The 19,343-nt window shown below is 45.6% G+C and overlaps 1 protein-coding gene and 1 long non-coding RNA gene across 3 annotated transcripts in view; both read right to left on the bottom strand.

The window, feature by feature from the left end:
- IQSEC1 (IQ motif and Sec7 domain ArfGEF 1) overlaps positions 1-19,343 on the bottom strand; it is a 334,498-nt gene that overhangs the window by 82,628 nt on the left and 232,527 nt on the right. The window lies entirely within an intron of this gene.
- LOC127473599 (uncharacterized) lies at positions 1,395-10,872 on the bottom strand. The gene is made up of 3 exons (XR_007905515.1): positions 7,596-10,872; positions 2,118-2,182; positions 1,395-1,921 (listed from the first exon to the last, which is right to left on the bottom strand). It is a non-coding gene; the product is annotated as an uncharacterized LOC127473599 (long non-coding RNA).

Genomic DNA, 19,343 nt, shown 5'->3' with positions numbered 1-19,343 from the left:
AAAGAGGGCCACAAACATTCAGAATGAGCCATAATGCTTTTGTTGCTTTCACTTCTAAGATCCAACCCAAGATATTAATGGGAAAAAAGAATCGTAACAAGAATAAAGAGTCTGTCAGTTATGAACTCCCCTGTCCTGTGCATCATGCAAACCAGAATTCTGCCCTATCCTGCCATAGGAGGATGCACAGTCCCAATGATGGCTTGGGAGAAACACCCCTTTGGTGATGGACAGGGGCAGATGAGGCAGGTTGTCAGGAGGTCACTCCAAGTCAACATTTTAAAAGATATATACAAAAAGGCTGCCATAAAGTACCAAACCCCTAAACTCCTTAGGAAGAACACTTGCAACAGAGAGATAACTGAAGGACTTTGCAATCACCTGAAAAGGACTATTTATTTCTTCCCTCTGGGCTGGCGTGAGGTGTGGGGATGGTTTTATTCCCTCGTATCTGTCACTGCCCATGGGAGTGAAGAACAGCACGGCAAAAAGAACACTGCAGGACAGAAAGGGGCCCCAGGGCTGTGCCACAAAGCAAGCAGCACAGAGAGCAAAGCCTTCCCTCCGAAATGGGACTGAAGAGAAGCCTTCCAGGTAACCCAGCTGCCGTCCTGCCCAGGCCAGCCCTGCCCCAGCAGCAGCTGGACCCGCTGAGCCGGCAGAGCATCGCCACAGCATCGCTGGCACCTCACCCAGGGGAACTGCTCAGGAAGGTATTTCCCAAACCAGTAAATAAACAACAACCTAATTCTCAGGTATAAACATGCAGGCAAAGGGAAGATGAGCTGCATGTTGTGCTATTAAACTCTTTAGGTACAATTTACAGCTAATTGCCTTTCACAGCGGAACACCCCCCATCCCTCCCCAACCAGCTCCAGCTTCCCCAAGGTTTAATTGCCTGCTCAGACTGGGATGGGAGGCTGAGGAGAGTCTCCAGCTGTACATCCAACAGGGGCAGCTCAGCTGACGTGTGGAGTTCTAGTGCTTTTCTTTGCTGCAGGCCAAGAGTTCCAGGAAGGGAAAACCTCATGTCTTCTGTCTCTCATTAAATGTTGGTGCACCATCGTAATTACAAAATACCATCTGAGAGGCCTTGCAGTCCTTTTCCAGCTCCAAAAGGCATCTTAAAACTTATTTCACAAACAGAAGAATTGAAATAAGGGGAAAGGGTATTTATATTTATTATATATATATATAATATTATATATTTTATAATATAAAATATTACAATATATTTTAATTATATATAATTACTATACATAATATTTTATAATATAAAATCATATATTTATATAATAGATGTAATAAGGGGAAAGGTGTTTATATTTAAATTATAAATATTTTTATATAAATATATTTATTATATTCATTGTAGACTACTAAGACTGTACTTATGAAGTGCTGGATTATTCATGCCCAGAATCCAATTGGCCCTTTTGCTCCAGTCATTTCACTACAACACAAAATGCCATAGTAGTTACCCTGGGGTGTAAAAACTGCTGGAGGCACACAGAGTCCTCTTGGCCCTGAACTGTCCATGGTGTTATGCTTGAATCTTTAAAGAGTAAATAACCCTTTATTGATTAAATTGCTTTTAAAACCAGTATTTTAGTCCCTTGATTTTACATGTGTATATGTAATTTTGCAGACAGACACAACATGCTTTTTTTCTTTATCTCTATAGAAAGTACTTGCTCTCAAACCCCAAGGGTGAGGCAAATGAGACAGCAGTGCAGGGTAGGATGCAACAGCATTTTTAAATTAGCCTACAACTGACTTGAGAGCAGCATCTGAAACTGTGTCCTTACGACAGCAGAAAGGTCTTCTTAAATGAATTCCAAAGGAAAAACATTGACTTCTGAATTTTCACTGAAGCAGGTGCCCGAAATGCTGCTGTGCACATTGCAGTCATGTATGTCCTCTGAATGATAACAGAGAGACAGAAAGAATTTGTGAGATAACCAAGCTCCACAGTTTGTGTTGTGTATCTTCCTGTTTCAAGCCACACACTGCAGGGGGCTGTTTGGCTATTTTGAGCAATGTTCTTATGCTAACATATCCTACTTTACCCCATGTGTATAGACACAAGTATCTCCCAGCTCTCAACAGCTCTTCACCTGCATCAATTCAGCCTCCACGACTGTCATTACTCCAGGTCATGTTTATCTTCAGGTCAAGTCTCCTACTGTAATAAGTAGGACTTTCTGTAGCAGTTTTATATTGCTAATCTGCTTCCATTACCTTCAAAACAAGCTGTAAAAATGCATTTAAAAGCGCTCACCTCAAATTTATTTACACAGTGTGGATATATACTGGAATAAAAACCGGGCAAGTTCTCATCTTCCTCCTGGAAGGAACAATAAAACTGCCCAGTCCCCAGTGTGATATAAAGCTTTTCTTTATGATACTCTGTGTATAGGAGGTACTCCTGGTTTTACGGCCCAGCACAGTAAGGACCAGATGGTTTTGGATATGGGCATTGCCACATGTCAACCTGTCCAGAAAAGAGCCAATTTCAGTAAAACAACTATCTTTTATTCTTTGCCCTGACCCTCCCTCTTTCCTCTATGAGAGAAACTCTGTGGGAGCCAATTCATGATGTAGGGGAAGAAAGGTCACATCTCTGCTTCAACAGCCTTTCCTGGACCTCCTCTCCACTCTACACCAGCTCTGTATTTCACTCTGCCTAAAAGGGGGGAGAGCTCAGCCATCCATCAGGAGCTGAGGGTTCAGCCTGGGAGAAGCTTTTCAGCACAGCAGGGACTGTGCCTGGCAGGGTGGGACAGATGCTCAGTGCTTGGAGAGAGGCAGGAATTCAGGCTCCTCCACGGGGGAAGCAGCTGCAGAGGCTCATCCCCACCCAGCAGAGCCTGGAGCAACTTCAGGAATCAGGAACCACTTGAACCCTCTCGGCCTTGGTGTCATGACCCACTCAGACTCACCAGCTGGGAGGTGCAGAGCTCTGGGTGCCCGAAGCCAACCAACCAACCCCCACAGCAAAGTCACGCTCCCAGCTGAGCCCAGGCTGCTCCCAACGTGCTGCCCCGACACGGGGCTGTGGGAGCAGCTTCCCAGGGCTCTGGGAAGAGCCAGGAGGGCTCCCCCGACTCGTTATGCAACAGGCTCACAAATAGTTCACTGAGCACAGGCCTGAGGATTAGTCTGGTTCAGCTGGACACTGGAGCTTAATCCTCGCCAAGCAACAGAGTGTGGCAAAGGCATTCCTCGGATTTGCTGACAGGAGGGATCTGCTGCCAGAAGTCAACCCAATATGTAAGCTTTCAGAACACAGCATTTCCTTAGACACTCAAAATGTCTATTCTCTATTACTCTTCATAGTAATTACATCAGGCAACTTCACATTCAGTTGTCATGAAATGCCAGCTTGCTCTAGGAAAAACATGGGAGGTGGCATTTTAGTCCTATTGCAAATGACAGTTCAGGGTCAGCAGCAGGGCACAGCTGAGGGGAACTTACGGAGCAGAATCTCGCAGTGCTGGACTAAAAAGGGCTCTGCTGCAAATTTTACTCCCAGTTTTCTCTGAAGTAAAGCAACAGTTAAGCTCTGAGTGAGTAAGAACGGTGTTGTCTTGGCTGCCCCTCCGTAGACACACATTTAATTATTGCACATCCACAGAAGAACCGATTATGTTCCAAATTAAACTCCCTCTCTTGTTTCTGCCCTTTAATGTGCTGACAAACAAAAGCATGAAATGATTTGCATTCATCATCAGGATGGCTGGGAGAGGTTCAGTGCTTAGAGATGCAGCCAGGCCAGGACAAAACTGTTCCTACTCGCGAGGGAATTTTAATTGCAGATGTTTTGCACAAGGTAACAAGGAATCTCTGTGCTGAGACTGCAAGGAAAAAACAGTCTGAGAATTCTGCTCTGTATTTATAGAATTAAAAAATGGTGACCATTAAATTGGGATTACATCACCACTGAGCCAACACCTCATCTCTCTTGGTGGTGGTGATCTCAACCACAGAACTCACTACTCCACCCTGTTTTGGCAAATAAAAATAAGCAGCTGTTTGGAGCATTTTGTGAATACTGAAAATACATTTCCTCATATTCTGGCTAACCATTTCTCTCTTTTTTTTTTTTTTTTTGGTGATAAAAATGAATAGCAAAAGAGCTTCAGTTATTAGAAAAATGCACTTCCAGTCCTCTAAGGATGTTTATGGAACCTTGCAGAGAAGGACCAAACTGGCTTTTGTAAAGTCACAGAATCACAGAATATGTCAAGTTGGAAGGGACCCACGAGGATCATCAAGTCCAACTTCTGGTCCTGCTTCAGAACTGTATAATAAGAAATAAACATATTATTCCAACCCAAAGTTCCTTCCTCTTAATTTAAAGATCCATAAATGTGCAGCACTCTGGCAGCCAAACAAAACGGATATTTTCCCACAAAGAAACCCTTCTTGATTGGTACAGAAAGTAAAGCACACGTCAGGAGCTAAAATGGACACTGCACTGAGGGGAAACTGCCCGCTGGCTCCTCCACCCTGACAAGGGAACTGTGTCATTGGGGTGGAAGGGTGGATTAAAATTGTCTAGTGTAGGAGTCAGCTCTGCAGATGAAGGGAGAGGATGACCCTCGGGCAGAGCCCTGTGAAGTGTCTGCTGACCAGGGGCAGCTCTCTGTGCTCTGCCAGGCTGTCCCAGGGCTGGGGCAGCACCAGAGCTGCTGTGCTTTGCCAGGACACCACTAAAGGATTTCAGTGTGCAACACAAACGTCTTCCTACAAATAAAGCACCTATTCAACAGCCAACAGCCTTTGTGGTTTCTTCACACAAGCACAGCCAAAAAACGTGCCCTTATGCAAGGGCTGCCGTGGCTGTGCTGCCTCAGTGTGCTCACCAACGTCCCACCAGCTGGCTGGGGACAGCAAACCTGCTATTTCTGGATCGGAGAGGCCTGGTCACAGAAGGCATTATATAAAGTACCTCAGCTGGCCAGGCTTGACCTCACCCAGGGTTCGGTGAGGGTTTCTCAAGTTGGGGCCATCAGAATTCGGCAGATGAAGGTCAGGTTCAGAGGAGGGAGTTAGATACTGCACAGGCATAATTTAGTGTCACAGAAATGCCTTCCAGAGCCGTGCCACCATTCTTCAGCTAATAGGGTGGTTATTTAAAGAAAGAAGGCTCTTTGCAGTGATCCAATCATTTGGAACAGGACTGCTGTGCGACCAGCTTTGGTCACACATTTTTCTATTCTTATTTAGGGAACAGAGACCATCTAGTTATTTCTGCACAACTGAAAAGATCAATTAAAATATTAATTTCCATTAGTTCTGATTCTCTAGAACACTTGCAGACAGAGCACCTGTCAGAATCAGACCAAAGCTGGCAAAATGCTCAGGAAGGGCTTATTAGTTCAACAGTAAGTCTCAAGTATTTTCATTTCACTTCATGCCCACAAGCCTTTATTTCTTTTACATTACCAATACAAGGCAGTCTCTGCTCTGTGCTGGCAGGACAGAGTCACAAATTGGTGTCTCTATCCTTAGGGAAATAGTGCTGTGACAGGTACAATCAGGCAAGGCAGGCTCTCATTAACTGTTCAGGTGCATGAAAACAGTCAGGCATTTTTTCCTCTAAGAACTGAAGGAATGAAAACACACCAATTTTAAGTTGTGAAAGATCACATATGCACATTTAAGAGCTCTAGCTAACTGTGGGAGGTGGCCACAACATTACCTCAGAATTTCACTAACTTTGTTAGTATTTAGACCGGTCGCAAAATAGATTCAGAGGTACAAAGCATGAAATGTCACACAGTCAGTCTAAATTCCCCTTGCTGCAGGAATGATAAGTTTTGCATCTCCTGACAGATCATATCTGATGGCTTTAGGACTTAGATTAGCTCATCGTTTGACCAACTGACCTCTGCAGAGGGACCTGCTTCCTCAGACCAAACCCATGCACAGTTCCTCCTCCTCTTTCTAACAGCCCACTTTTGCCACCAAGGTACCAGAAATGTGCCTCAGGAGGGGGGATTCTCTGCACAGAGTGAGCAGACAGAAACCTTTGTACAGCGAGTTCCAGTACCCACCACCCCAGGCAGGCTGAAGTTTGCTGCTCAGCAGTTTGTGTGAGCCATGAATTAAGGTGGCTGGTTGGCTGGCTGGCTATCAAAGACCATCAAGAAAAATCCTGTTATATCTTCATATGCTTGAAAAGCATGAGCATTTCTTCACTTTGATACATGTCCCTGTTTTCTGTTCTGCTGTGAGCTGTAAAGTTCAATCACCAGCTTCATATTTCATCTCCCACACCTCAAATTCCATCTGGTTGTGCGAGAAACAAATGTACACTTGGGTATTGTTCTAATCAGAGGTCAGCAGAGACATTTACCCACCATGAGGGTGCTGTAGCTGCCTCTGGGCACACCCAGGGAGCAGTGATGCTTTGCTGAGATATGGGAGGATGAACAACCAGCTCCTCTCTGCAGGTACCTCCCCACAGAAGGAGGGATGACATTCCAAGCAGTGCCAGCATCCATCACTTCTCACTTGGCTCCCTCACACTCACATCAGTAGTTGCTTGAGCCTGTCCTTGATACCAAAACCACACAGGCAACATCCTCAGGGGAAGGATCAGGCACAGGGAACTGGATTCTGAAAGTCTGAAGTGAGAGAAGTCATGACGAGGTGTGAAGTGACAGCACAAACCCGGGGAGGACAAAACATCTTTCAGCCCAGGGGCTGATGGACATAAAATTGGGTTTATGTCTCACTGGGGTGTCCATGGAGGCAACTACAGAGGAAACTACTCCTATAGATGAGCTGCATATTCAAAGATATATTTTCTCTGATGTCCCTCAGTGACCTCATTGTTTCCCCCTGAAAAGGGTAACTGCACATGGTTGCTTTTGCTTGTGTTTTCTTATATGATCCCAATGAATTTTCCTCAGGTGATCCCAGAGATCCCACAGCTCCTGAGAAAGTTCATGGGGTGCTGGAAAACTGAGATCAACAAAGAACCACAGGACCATGAAAATGGCTCATGTGCAGAGGACTCCAACATCATCATACCTCCGATATTTGTAATTTTTTAGGAAAAATTCATTGCATGCCAAATATTTTTTTCACTCAATAAATTATATATTTACAGTAAAAAAAGCTTCCTTTTTCAATATTCTGAAGAATAGACTGAAGCACAGACTTTAAAAAAAAGTGTACAGTAAGCGTTAATATTTGATTTTCCACATCTGACCTATTTTACACTTTACCATTTTACATGTTACAATTTGTTACTCCAGGTAACCCAGCTCTAATAGACACGAGCCTATATTTAATCCAAAGCACCCAGACAATCACTACATAGTCCGTGAATTTGAGACAGAATTTACTCAATTCCATTTTAATTTCTATTGTGTGTAAAAGTGTTTAGAGTGTGAGCCTTGCTAAGAGATGACAGAATATCATTATACAGTAATTCAAATGCTTTCAAGGCTGCTAAGAAACCTCCACTATAATGACAGGCCTTGTGAAGCACTTGGAAATGCTGTTTCATCCATTCTAGACAGGCTTAGGATAAGAAAATTCATATAATAAGATCATATATTTACAGAACATAGGCTAACCTTTAAACTTTCTGTAATCATATTATCCTGAATCATACAAGACCTGCAGCATTGGCATCACATGGTCCTTCTGAGTTGAGATTTTTTCAGTTTGTTGTGAGCAGCAGAAAATTTGGGAGGACATTCCTGCAAGATGTACATCGTTCTTCTTATCCACGGTCCTCCTTTCAAGGGCTCTGAAATTCTTTAGCAAGGCTGAACATCAGCTTCCTTTAAAAACACTGAGCTCAGGAAAGGGAAAACAGCTTGGCTTAGTATTTAGGTGCCAAGATAAATAAAAATGTCAGAGGAAGTGAAATTTTAAAAGATTGGGTAAACACCCTGAGAGGGTGGCTCACTTGTATGTTCAAATACCCACACATTTTTTGGTGTTTTTGTTTTTCCCATAGGAAAAGCAACTGGAAATAAAATCTATTCAATAGCACAGTTGCACTGTGCTCACAAGCAAGGGGAAGATGAGTCTAAGATGAGGTTTGGTCAGGTCCCATTTGGCTCCCAGCAGATGTGGTTCCCTTTCATCAGCACTGGGTTTCTGTTCCTGTGACCATGTTCTTACCATGGCATGTCCAGCACCTGCTTTGTGCTCTCCAAAACATCAGCCCAAAAGTGGGATTTAGCTCCCTTTGAATCAGAAAGCCCAGCTTTGGTTCAGCCAAGGTATTAGTCAATCCAGGCAGCAAACATTATATACAGTTTTATCCACTGAATTCTGAGCAATTGATAAGGGAGACAAAGCAGTACCATAATGATAAATCAAGGAACACAGTTCTCCAGCTTTCATTCAGAGAATAAAAGTCTTCTCACCACAGTTTGTCCTACTCTAATACCAAACTCTAAGATCCAAACTGGATCTTAGGACATTCACTCAAGGACATCCTTCAGAAATATATCTATCTATCTATCTATCTATATATATCTATATATCTCAATATTGTGTTAATCTTGGGTTTGAATGCTGCTTTCCCTTTTATAGACAAATAGTTGTCTAACAGAAACAAATAAACTGATAAAAGGCAACTTCTTACATATCTCCACTGTCACACTTCCACTGTAAGCTGCAGTTTATACTTTCGGGAGTCATGAGAGCTTCTAAAACAGTTAAAAATGCCAGTTTGGGGAACATGGGCACCAGTGCACTGGGAAGGCTGGATAAAGGGGTAAACTTGGTTGTTCACAATCTGATTAAAATCTAAAGCTACACAAACAAAAAATTCCACTCATCTGCTGGTTTGGTGCACAAACTGGATTTCTTCAAGATGTCCTGTTTGGCTTCCAGGAACCAGCTTATCGAGGCAGAAGCAGCTGGGATGTTTTGCTGGGCGCTGAAACCTTCTTTCAGTGGGCACAGCAGTTCAGATCAGCTATTGTGAGCAGAAGGATGTGCAAAGGGATGATGTAACAGTACCCAGAATGCTGTATGGAAGCTGTAGCATTCAGACAAAAAACTGGAGCCTGCCAGAGCAAAAAGCTTGCACAGCAAACAGAACACTAAGTGCAGGCACAAGGGTTTCAAGCCCTGATAGTGCTCCCGACCTCAAGCACCGGTTCTGTTCTGCTCAGATGGAGCCAGCAAACACTTGTGGTATTGATATGCAAACATGCACGCCAGGCATTTGCTTTATTTCAGCCTTCCCAGAGCTGACACTGCCGTAGCAAACAGCTTGTAGCAGGATGCAGAAAGCTCAGCAGCAATGTGAATTGCTGGGGTTTTGCTCCTTTTGCATACTAATACTTTGTATTCTCCTCCAGCTGACAGCTCCTTCTTTCACTCCCACTGATGGCTGAGCTCCGCAGCCAAACAGAAGTTGCTCGTAAATCTGCTCTGTGGGTTTCCTTATCTGATCTCAAAAAGCGGGTGTGAGGGCTGAACGGAAAGCTGGGGCCGGGCTTTGCTGGGTCTCCTGCAGGAACGCGGACGGGACAAAGCCGGAGCTCTCGGAGCTGTGGAGGCTGCAGCAGCGGGGCAGGGGCCGGGCAGGACGGGTTCCCTGGTCCCTTCAGCACCGCCTGCAAGGCGAGTCTGTGCTCCAGGGCTTGCTGTGCTGGCGGTGGGACACGGCCAGTCCTGCACAGCCACCCCGGGGGCTGCACACCCCACAGCAGCTGATCCCGCAGCTCTCCTCTGCTCCAGGGCTCCTCTCCCTGGCACACAAAGCCTCCTCATCCTCCCTGGGCAGGGAAGCCGCGCTCGGGGCACGTTCCTGGGCCCCTCATCCCCCTTGCCCGCCGGTGCAAAGGTTGTGTGGAGCTGGCTGGAACGCTGTGCTGCTCGGGCAGGGGCACAGGGGCTGCAGGGCAGCGGGAGGTTGTGCTGGGCGAGCAGAATCCAGTTCCTGAAGCGAGGTGCAGGAGAGCAGAGTAACAGAGCAGCCAAGCAAGCAGCAGTGGCGAGTATAAAGTTCAGGGTGGGATGAAGTGACAAAACAAATGGCATTACAGAGGAGTCCCATGACAACAGGACTCACAGTAACACACAAACAGGAAGGGAAAAGGAGGGAAGGAGAGCAGAGTGAAATTTAACCCTGCAGTTATTTTCTTTGGCTTCTTTCCTTTCCACCCAGCTTTCCACACTTCCATCAGCAGGCTCATGTTCCCATCACTCCGATCCCCAGCAATGCTTTTGAAATTCGTGTGTGCCACTGATTTAAGAGCATAATGGCCCAGATAAGCTCTTCCCTGGGTTACAAATGCCTTATGCTCAGACACTTCAAACTGGGTGTCGCTCTCCCCTCCCCATTTCCCATCTCACCACTTCTGTTGCTGATTACACAATGGTGTTTTATTTTTCCATCAGTCCATTCATCATCTTAATCAAGAGATACAAAACATCATGGTTACACTAATGTGTCCTACGGATAGTATCCAATAGTAAGGTCTGTTACCAGTAAATATTTTCCTATGGCCCTTTGCTGGAAAGAAACACATCTGAGGCCAGCCCTCTTTGGCAGCAGTTATCAAACAAGGAAAAAGAGAGCAGTGTCTAAAAGGCTATACAATTTTTTTTCTTCTTTTGGAACTGAATCCAAGAATATCCTCTGGATGGAGCCCTGTGGAAGGGGCACACAGCTGAACCAACACCCTTTATTGCTCACTCTGAGTAACATAATAAACGTGGCTGCACAACAGGCCACTTTCTGCAGCACATTCTTTGATCCCTGTGTTCTCCTCCGCTGATTGCTGCCTTCAAAACTCCTTCAATGGATTCAATTCTTGGCTTGAATCTTAGCAAAATACTGTTGGAGTGCACAACATCAGTATGGAACTATCTGCCTCGAGCCCAAAGAGGTCATCACAACCAACCCTCGCCCCACTAGACGTTTGGGTTTCTCCCCTTTGCTCTCCAACTGCATCATAGATGTGCTGCTGATGCTTTCTGCCTCTGCAGGGTGGATTTCAGCAGTGCCTAGCGCTTGGGAAAACTGGAAAAGACTGGGAAAAAGCCTTTTCATGAGTATCATTTTCCTGTGTGTCTGTAAATATTAGTTGTTTCCGCTGTTTTGATTGCTGTGCTCATCATGGCAAGTTCAAGGCAGCCCAGCTGTGCTTCCCTGTATTTGAATAACACACAGAAGTAAAAAGCAGGATGCTTTACAAGATACTCTGTAGTGTATAATGTGTGATTACACCCATTTCAGTTGCACTGTCGATTCAGCATTGCCTGCAAGACTCTGAGTGGAACTCACCTGGAGATCTGGTTTCACCCGAAGGAGCTAAAAATGTTTGCCAGCCACCATGTTCTGCAGATGTCACGTACACAGCACCTCCAAACACACCAAATCACACTTGGAAACATTGCTTTCTCTGTCTCACTGATCAAGCACATGGAAGTGATACTGCCTGATGCTCCCAGGCTGCTGGGAGAGCTCAGCACTGCAACGAGGGTTTCTAGAATTTGACTCTGCTCTAAGATCAACTTTCCCCTGCAGCTGAACAAACCGCTCTCTGCCTTCCTCTCCCTCAGTCTTTCCATCTGGAAAAATGAAGACATTTGCATCTGTACTGTGGGTGCCTGTGCTGTGCCTATAAATCACCAAATGTTTATAAAACTGATTTGAGGAGGAAAAGTTAAGTATTTCTGATTTAATGTGTTTATTTTTATGTTCATGGAACAAACCAAAAAACAACAAACCCCACAAACCCAGGATAATTCATCAAGGATCTGATCCAGAGTCCATGAAATTAATTTTCCTTAAGTTTATGGCTCAGGCACCTCAGGCCTGATATTAAATATGAAGGAGTGCTCATTGCAGCTCCAGATGAACATCTACCAGCTATCACAACAGAAAATATGATAACAACAGCAGCAGGCTCAGCTCTCCTCCCCCACCAAACCACATCCTAGTCCAGTACCTCAGAATGCTACTACACTGAGTAGTGACTGTCAGCACCCAAATTAGCACTTCCCAGTACAAAAGGCCACTACACCCCTTGGACAGCATCAGCTTGGTTCATGTTCCCACTCCTCAAATTAGAAAACTTCTAACAAAGTGGCTAAAACTCTTCCTAAACTCCATCTGCTCAGTCTTCACATGTACAAGGTCTGTGATTTTTTTTCCAGAGACCTAAAGGAATGAGGAGCCTGGGTTAAACTGAATTTCAGGAGGATTTTTCACTTTGGTGACTGTAGCTGTAGGAGGAAGCAGTTTTTTGTAAGAGGTACAGACATACAGTTTTGCCTTGCTGAAAAGCAAGTTTTTTTAAAAAAGTTGAGGTTTTTCCTTTCATCTCCATTCTCATGCTTCAGGAGGTGACTTAGTTTTCCAATGGGCACATCACAGCAGCCTGGTAACCTTCCATGCTTCGACAAATCTGAAGTTTCTGCTCCTGAAGGAGTCCCCTCTAACAAATGCAGTGGCTTCTGCCTGGGAGAAGTCTCAAAACAAGATCCAACTTGCCTGCAATTTTTTCCTCCTGAATAAAAATTCTCTCCTGGAAAATGTGAGCTTCCTTCTGAAGCTTTTCAGTTCACTGAAGACTGGGAAAGAAGTAATGTCACAGCATTGGGAGACCAACACTACATCTGCATAATGCACCTATTTAAACTCCTGCTGCCTCCATGTCACCAAAACTTCTGGCTGTCCTTGCTGAGGATGCATTTCTTACTGTGACAGCGTTGCTATTCACCAGGAATAGTCTTAAAAAATGAGGGCTGTCCATGGAATACCCCCTAGATAACCCCTGCTGCCCACCAGAAATCCCCTGCACAGTCCCAGCTCACCCCCAGTGTGAGCTTCTTTTGTTCCAGCAGCACAGGAGCATCAGAGATGCTGAGCATCCTCCTCAGAGCCCTGCCTGCTCATCACTAGTGTTAAACACATTAAAAACAAGCTGAATTTGTTGGTAGAGCAATGCAAAGGTGCCCCAGCCTCAGGCAGCTGCTGATGCACCGTTTGCCCTTCACCCAGACTGTCTCCCACTGGCAGCTGTGTGTGTGCAAATGAGGGTTTATGGCTGTACTGCTGCTCAGCACGGGGACATTCCCTCTTACTGGAGTCCCTCTGGCACACGGAGCACGACTGCACCGGGAATGAGACGTGCCTTGTCTCTCTGCTCTCCACAAAATAATGACTTCACCCAGAAGGACTTAAGTCCCCCAAATCCCCCCTCAATTTGTGTACAGAATGCCAACCTTTCACACCCAATGTGCACAATCCTTAATGTCCAGGCTACAGGGAAGCCAAAACCATGCCTGGAAAGGCTCTGAATCTTCAGGCATCTGACCACAGATATAACTACAAGCACAAGTACTGCAATTCTAATTATATGCAAATATGAATTCAAAACCTATCTTTTTTTCTTCAGCTGCAAACCAGTATTTCCTATTCCATTTAACTGAGGTAGAAACCTGTGTGAACTTATTTATTTCAGAAGCAAAAAGAATTAGGAAAAAAACCCTCGTAGATTACTACTTTCCAGTGGTATCATGTTTAAACCTAAATGATAATTTAGTGACAGAAAAAGTCATTTTAATGATATATACAGTAGTATTTTTCTCTTCCTCAAGCACTTAAAAAAGCAGGAAGCAGAGTTTCTCCCTTGGTGGCTGGACCCAGGGGTGTTGCACGTGGGTGAGATGGGTGGCCCATTCCTCAGGAGCCCAGCAGGGACTGGGCTGGGGAGAAGGAGAGAGCCCCACATTCCTCCTCAGCTGTGCTGGGCCACACACAGGGCCTGGCAGAACACGGGAGAACAGACGAGTCTGGAGTTGCAGAAGCCAGGCTGAGTGTCTGTGCCTGTGACCTTCTCAAAGTGACAGTGTCTCACCCCCAAGCACCCTGTGCTGCACCACTGCCACACCACTGGCACCTCTCAGTCTGCTTAAAGACACTCTGGATTTAGATGCTGATCTCATTTCACCCTCCAAATCTGTTGACCAGGGGACCTTCACAGTGTACAAAATCTAGGTCCAAATTCACTGTTTTCATCCCATCCCTATTCCACAGCACAGAAACACTGCTGACATTCATATCAATGAGCATATGACAAGTCAAGGTATTTCTCATTCTGTTTATAAGAATTCCCATAAAACAGCACTCTGGCTATGAATTTTAACTCAGCTTATGACTTCAGTGTATTTTTCAGCCCTTTACTTCCAGCTGTTTGTAGAAATTAAAAGCTCCATAAGCCCACTGTCTCCAAACCAAACAGCTGTGCAAAGCCTAAAAGCATCAACTGTGCTTCTGCGACTTTTTGAGAAGCAGCTCATCTGAGACCTTTGGTTTTTACATGGGAATCTTGCAACTTCCTGCCCTGGTGCTGGTGGCAGCTCTGATTTCTGCTTCCCTTGTTCCAACCACTCCATAGCTTTGAGGGAACACGGTCAAACCAAACCCAAAGCGGTTTTGAATAACTGCTACTTGGGAAAACCAGCACCAATTAATACCACATTAAAATAAAAATATATCAATCTACTGTCAGTCATCGAATATCTTTTAAACCCAACGAACCTGACAGGTATTAACAAAGTTGTTGTAAAAAATACATTAAGCCCAAGAAATGCCTTACAAATACTAAGAGATATAAAAAACCAAACTCAACCCCCTAACTGCCAGCCAGCCCTTATATAAGCACAGAACACTTCCAGACCCAGGCCAGTGCATGGGCTGTGCTTGGGGAACTCTGCTGAGAATCTATTCACATGTGTGTCCCATGAATCCACACCTTCCTATGGACAACACAGCCAGGAGATTGATTTTTTATAACCCTGGAACACACTCATGGTTTGCATAAACCCCTCCTTTCCCAACTGCATCGATTGCAGCCATGGAACAGAAGGGTTTCGCCTCCCCAAACATTTTGCTCCCTCTGCTGTAGCATTGTTTATTGTTCTGGTGATTTATTTAAAAGCAGATACACAAAGAGGAATAAATACATTCAGCAACAAAATCACCAGAAATTCACCCGAAGGGATTCAGGGTGGGCACGGGCTTGATTGACGAAATGCAAATAAGAAACCTGAACCCACAGCCCGGAATCAATGCGAGCAATCTACATAACACAGCACATCAGCTGCGATGATTAACATCCTTATTTTTCTGCTGAGAACTTGATATGCATTTCTAAGGATGAAACACGACATTCCCTTATTTCCAGCAAGTTAAATGGATAGCTCTGCCTTGAAAAGCCTGGGTTTCTATCATTAGCAGGGAAGCAAAACCTTTGTACATGACTACTTCAGGCAGAACAGAAAGCTGTTTAATTAGAAAATGTCATCTGCTGCACCCACAACGCCTTGTTTTGCCCCCCCCCAGCCCAATACGTGCACAAACAGAATTTATTAATATTCCCTCCGCCGTCAGCCCGATACATTAAATCATGATACATTAAATCATCTCCGTAGCGAAGCTCCTGCTGCAGCAACTTCTGCACTGCATCATTCACCTACCTCTGACTTCATTGTTCCGCGGGCCGTGGATAAATAAAATCGAACACCCAGGTGGAGCTGTGACAGTCCCCTTTGCGGAGGAGGTGCAGCACCAGCAGAGCTCCCGCCGGTCGTGCGGGGCTGGAGCTGGGTCAGTCCTCGCCGGGGAGCGCAGCAGTGACGGCGATTCTGTGCTGCTCAGCACATTTACCTCACCCCGCCGAGATGGGCCGGACCTTGGAGCTCCTGCTCAGCAGCTCCAGAGCTCCCTGAGCCATCCCCGTGCAGTTGTGGCGAGCAAAGCAACCGCACTGCAAGGTCAGGGCCCTCCCCAGCCCTGCCACACGGAGCAGCAGCTCCGGCAGCACACGTGAGGCTCGCGGAGATGATGATGCTACGTGTGCCTTCCCAGAACTGAATCACTTCCTAAATTCGAGACTAATTCTCAGGTAATATTCGTTCAGCCCAAGATGGAGCAGATTAGCAACTTACAACTCAAAATCTGGAACAAAATGATGGAGAAGCATCAAAATGCTGAACTGTAACTTTCATGCCCAAGCAGAAAGTATTTTATCTTCTAATTGGAATTTTATTCATGGTTGTGTTTTCTCTGGATTATCCTCCTAAATATGTGTCAGCCTTTCCAAGCTGCCACAGTATTCCTCGAGCCCTGCCCATTCCCCTGCCAGACTTTTGCAAGGCACTGAAGGGCTGAGGTTGTGTAACGAGTTGGCTGGGGCTGACTGGTTGAGGGCATAAATCCTCCTCTCTGTTAGACCCCACGAGCTGCAAACTGAGCCATTTTACACTCTGGGAACAGCTCAGCACCTCTGAGTCAAAAATTTGTGGGTCAGGCTTCTCCAGCCTTCAGAGGAAACAACCTCCCCTCACCTCTTCCCTTCTGCAGAACAATCTCCTGTGACACTGAACTGCATGGGGTTTGCTGGTACTGGGGCAGTTCAATACATGTGGAAATAAACCCCAAAGCACAGCTTGGATCGCTGATGTTTCTTGGTGTAGGGCAGCCCAAGGTAGTTTAGGTTTTAAAATCAGAGATTACATAAAAAAGCAACACTGTTTACACCCGACTGGTGAAACTTGAGCTAAGCTTTCACTTAACTCCAAGTGCTCTTTAGAGCAGGCTCAGCACAGGCTCTGCCAAGCCAGCCCCAGTGATGCTCACACACTGCCATGGGTCAAACAGCAGCAAATCACAGACATGGAATGAAAACAAGTAAACCAGGATCTGGCCAACCAACTAACAGATCTTTTCCACTGTTTTTCCAGGGGATTTGATATCCCTTGAAAAGGAAACATTTTGAACAAAAATTTCTCCGCTACTTTTCTGGAGTTTTGCAGACGGATGTGGAGGCAGATCAGGAGCTTTATACTGGGAGTGTAACACCCACAAACAGTATCTCAAGTACTCCATGCAGCTCTTCCTGCCTGTCACATCTGTGCAGCACGTGTTCCCATGGGATCCCACTGCATCATCCTACTGACTGCATTTAGCCAGGGGTAAGGAAGTGCCCTAATCCTTTTCCCAAAACTGAGAAGGAGTTTCTGTTTAGTGCTTCACTTCTTACTCCCCAGACCCCTCAGATCATAAACCCACCGTATTTCATTCAGCTCCATTAGTTTTCTGGGATGACACTACTCATGGTTACTTCTGAAGTCCGTTGACTGAGGAGGACTGGAAGCTCTTCCAAGAACTGGGAAGCACTGCAGAAGTGTAATTCAGGAGTGACAGACAAGGTGTTCCCCTTGTGACAAACCACAGAGTAAGTCACCCGAAAGCCAGGCTGTCACCCCAGGCTGTCAACCTCAAACCCCTGCACCAAACCCCACAGCATGTTCCCCCTCCTTCCCTATCTTTTGTGCTCACTCTCCCCTGGTACCTCCTCACAGACGGGGAATCTTTCTGTTTCGCTGTTACAGGGATGTGTTCCTTCCAATATCACTCCAACCTCTCAGTTCTCTGCAGGCATGGAGGGAGCAGATGCTTTTTTAGGAGACAAAACCAGCACTTGGCGAGGGCCAGAGCGCTGATGTGCATTTTGGGATAAAGCCCTTGTGCAGCCAAGGGAGCTCCCTGCAGGGAGATGGTTCAGTGTGGTTCAACATGTAAACATGAACACACAAAAACAGGAGGAAAATAATTCTTCTGGGACAGGAAATCCAGAAGGACTAAAAGGATACATGAGCAGGCCTGTGTGTTTGGCTCCTGTCTCACTTTCCTCATCATTCTCAGCTATTCCTTTGGCATAAGTCCAGACTCTCCAGTGCAACCAGGATCTCTTAACTGCCTCCCTACGTGAGATCCCTCTGTTGGATGACAGTGTGTCCAGACAGACACTTCCCAGCCCGTTCTGGCCTGGAAGTGATCTGTGACAGGTTCCCCTCTTCATCTTTGCCATGTAATTTGTCACCAAACAACAGAAAGATCTCTCTTTTCCAGGGTTCAAGGTCAAAACACACACAAAACAAAATCCTAGGCAGAGTTTTCCAGTGGCTGGGGGATCGTGCAGGCTAAGGGGCCTCCTGCACCCAAGGCCTTGTGCCACGGCCTCTGGAATAGCATTCCAGTAGAGAGAGCTAAAAGAACAGGAAAAATAACCCTAAACTGAAAAATCTGAGTGTGCTGCCTCTCCAAAATCAGAGAATTGTTAAGGTTGGAAAAGACCTCTAATATAAGCCTCACCAGAGGTCCTTACAAACTTGCTTCAGCTTTCCCTGTGGAAATAATGGAGATGATTTCACTCCCTTCTGTTAAACACTTCTGAGATTCTTCAGTGCAAAGATGCCGGATAAGTGCAAAACATTACTGAAATACATATTGGTAAGAACAATTTATATCACTGTCACAATATTTAAAACAAAAAGAAGACCATCAAGGTTGCACAGTTCCAGACCAGCTGGAGCTGGTGTGAGGTTGTGGAATGAGCTGGCTGGGGCTGACTGGAGGAAGGTATCCATCCTCCTGCTCCCTTAGACCCCATGAGCTGCAGGGCTGGTGCATTTTACACTCTGCCTTAGTTTCTTTGTGTTATTTTTACTGCACTGCTGAAGTTGTTTGGGGAGATGGATTTACTGATTTACTTTTCCTTATGTGTTCCACTTCAAACCTCCCAATAGTTCCATGGCCTCAGCCTGTTTGAAAGCAAATCAGTGATGTCACTGTGAGGATTTTGACCTTCAGAGACAGAAAACCTCACACTGTGCATTTCAGACATCTGGGATTAGGTACAGACACATAAGAAAAGCAGCTGGAGCATGAGGAGTCCAAAAGGGCTCTGTAGTCCCAGGAAAAGGGGTGTTTGCAGGAATACTGGTAAGTGGTAAGTGAATGACACTGAAGTGGCTGGTTTGCTCTTACACAGTATCATCTGCACCTCTGACACGAGCTAAAAGTCCAGCACCTTCTCAGGGGAGTCTCCCTGAGAGTCAAAGCAGACAAAGCTCAACATGCCGCAATGATCTCACTTTTATTTACCTCTGTAATCTCAGGGAAATACTAATAAGCATTTATCAGAATTATCCTTGTCCTACAGCAGACCTGTAGACGAGATAAAGAGCCAGGAAGTTCCTCCTTGACTGGCTGCAGGTTGAAAACTGCAGCCAAAAGGGCATCAACCTGAAATGTGCTTCCCTTCTGCACTCAGGCTCGTCCAACTCACCTGCACAGCTCCCACTCCGTGTGCTGCCACATCCAGGGCTGGCAAAGGTGCCAGAGGGACCATTTTGGGTCTGTTTAGCCCCACTGAACAGGATCCCCAGAGGAGCCCTCCTGACACCAGCTCAGGACGTGAGCGCAGACAGAGTGCACGGCCTGTGTTAGTTTGGATTTTAACACACCCTAAGGAAACAATTCCAAGCTTTTCCCC

Source organism: Manacus candei, unplaced genomic scaffold, assembly GCF_025592945.1.
Source record: "Manacus candei isolate 608988 ecotype Guabito, Panama unplaced genomic scaffold, ASM2559294v1 h1tg000036l, whole genome shotgun sequence".
Lineage (NCBI taxonomy): Eukaryota > Metazoa > Chordata > Aves > Passeriformes > Pipridae > Manacus > Manacus candei.
This window is presented reverse-complemented; position numbering and strand designations above follow the sequence as displayed.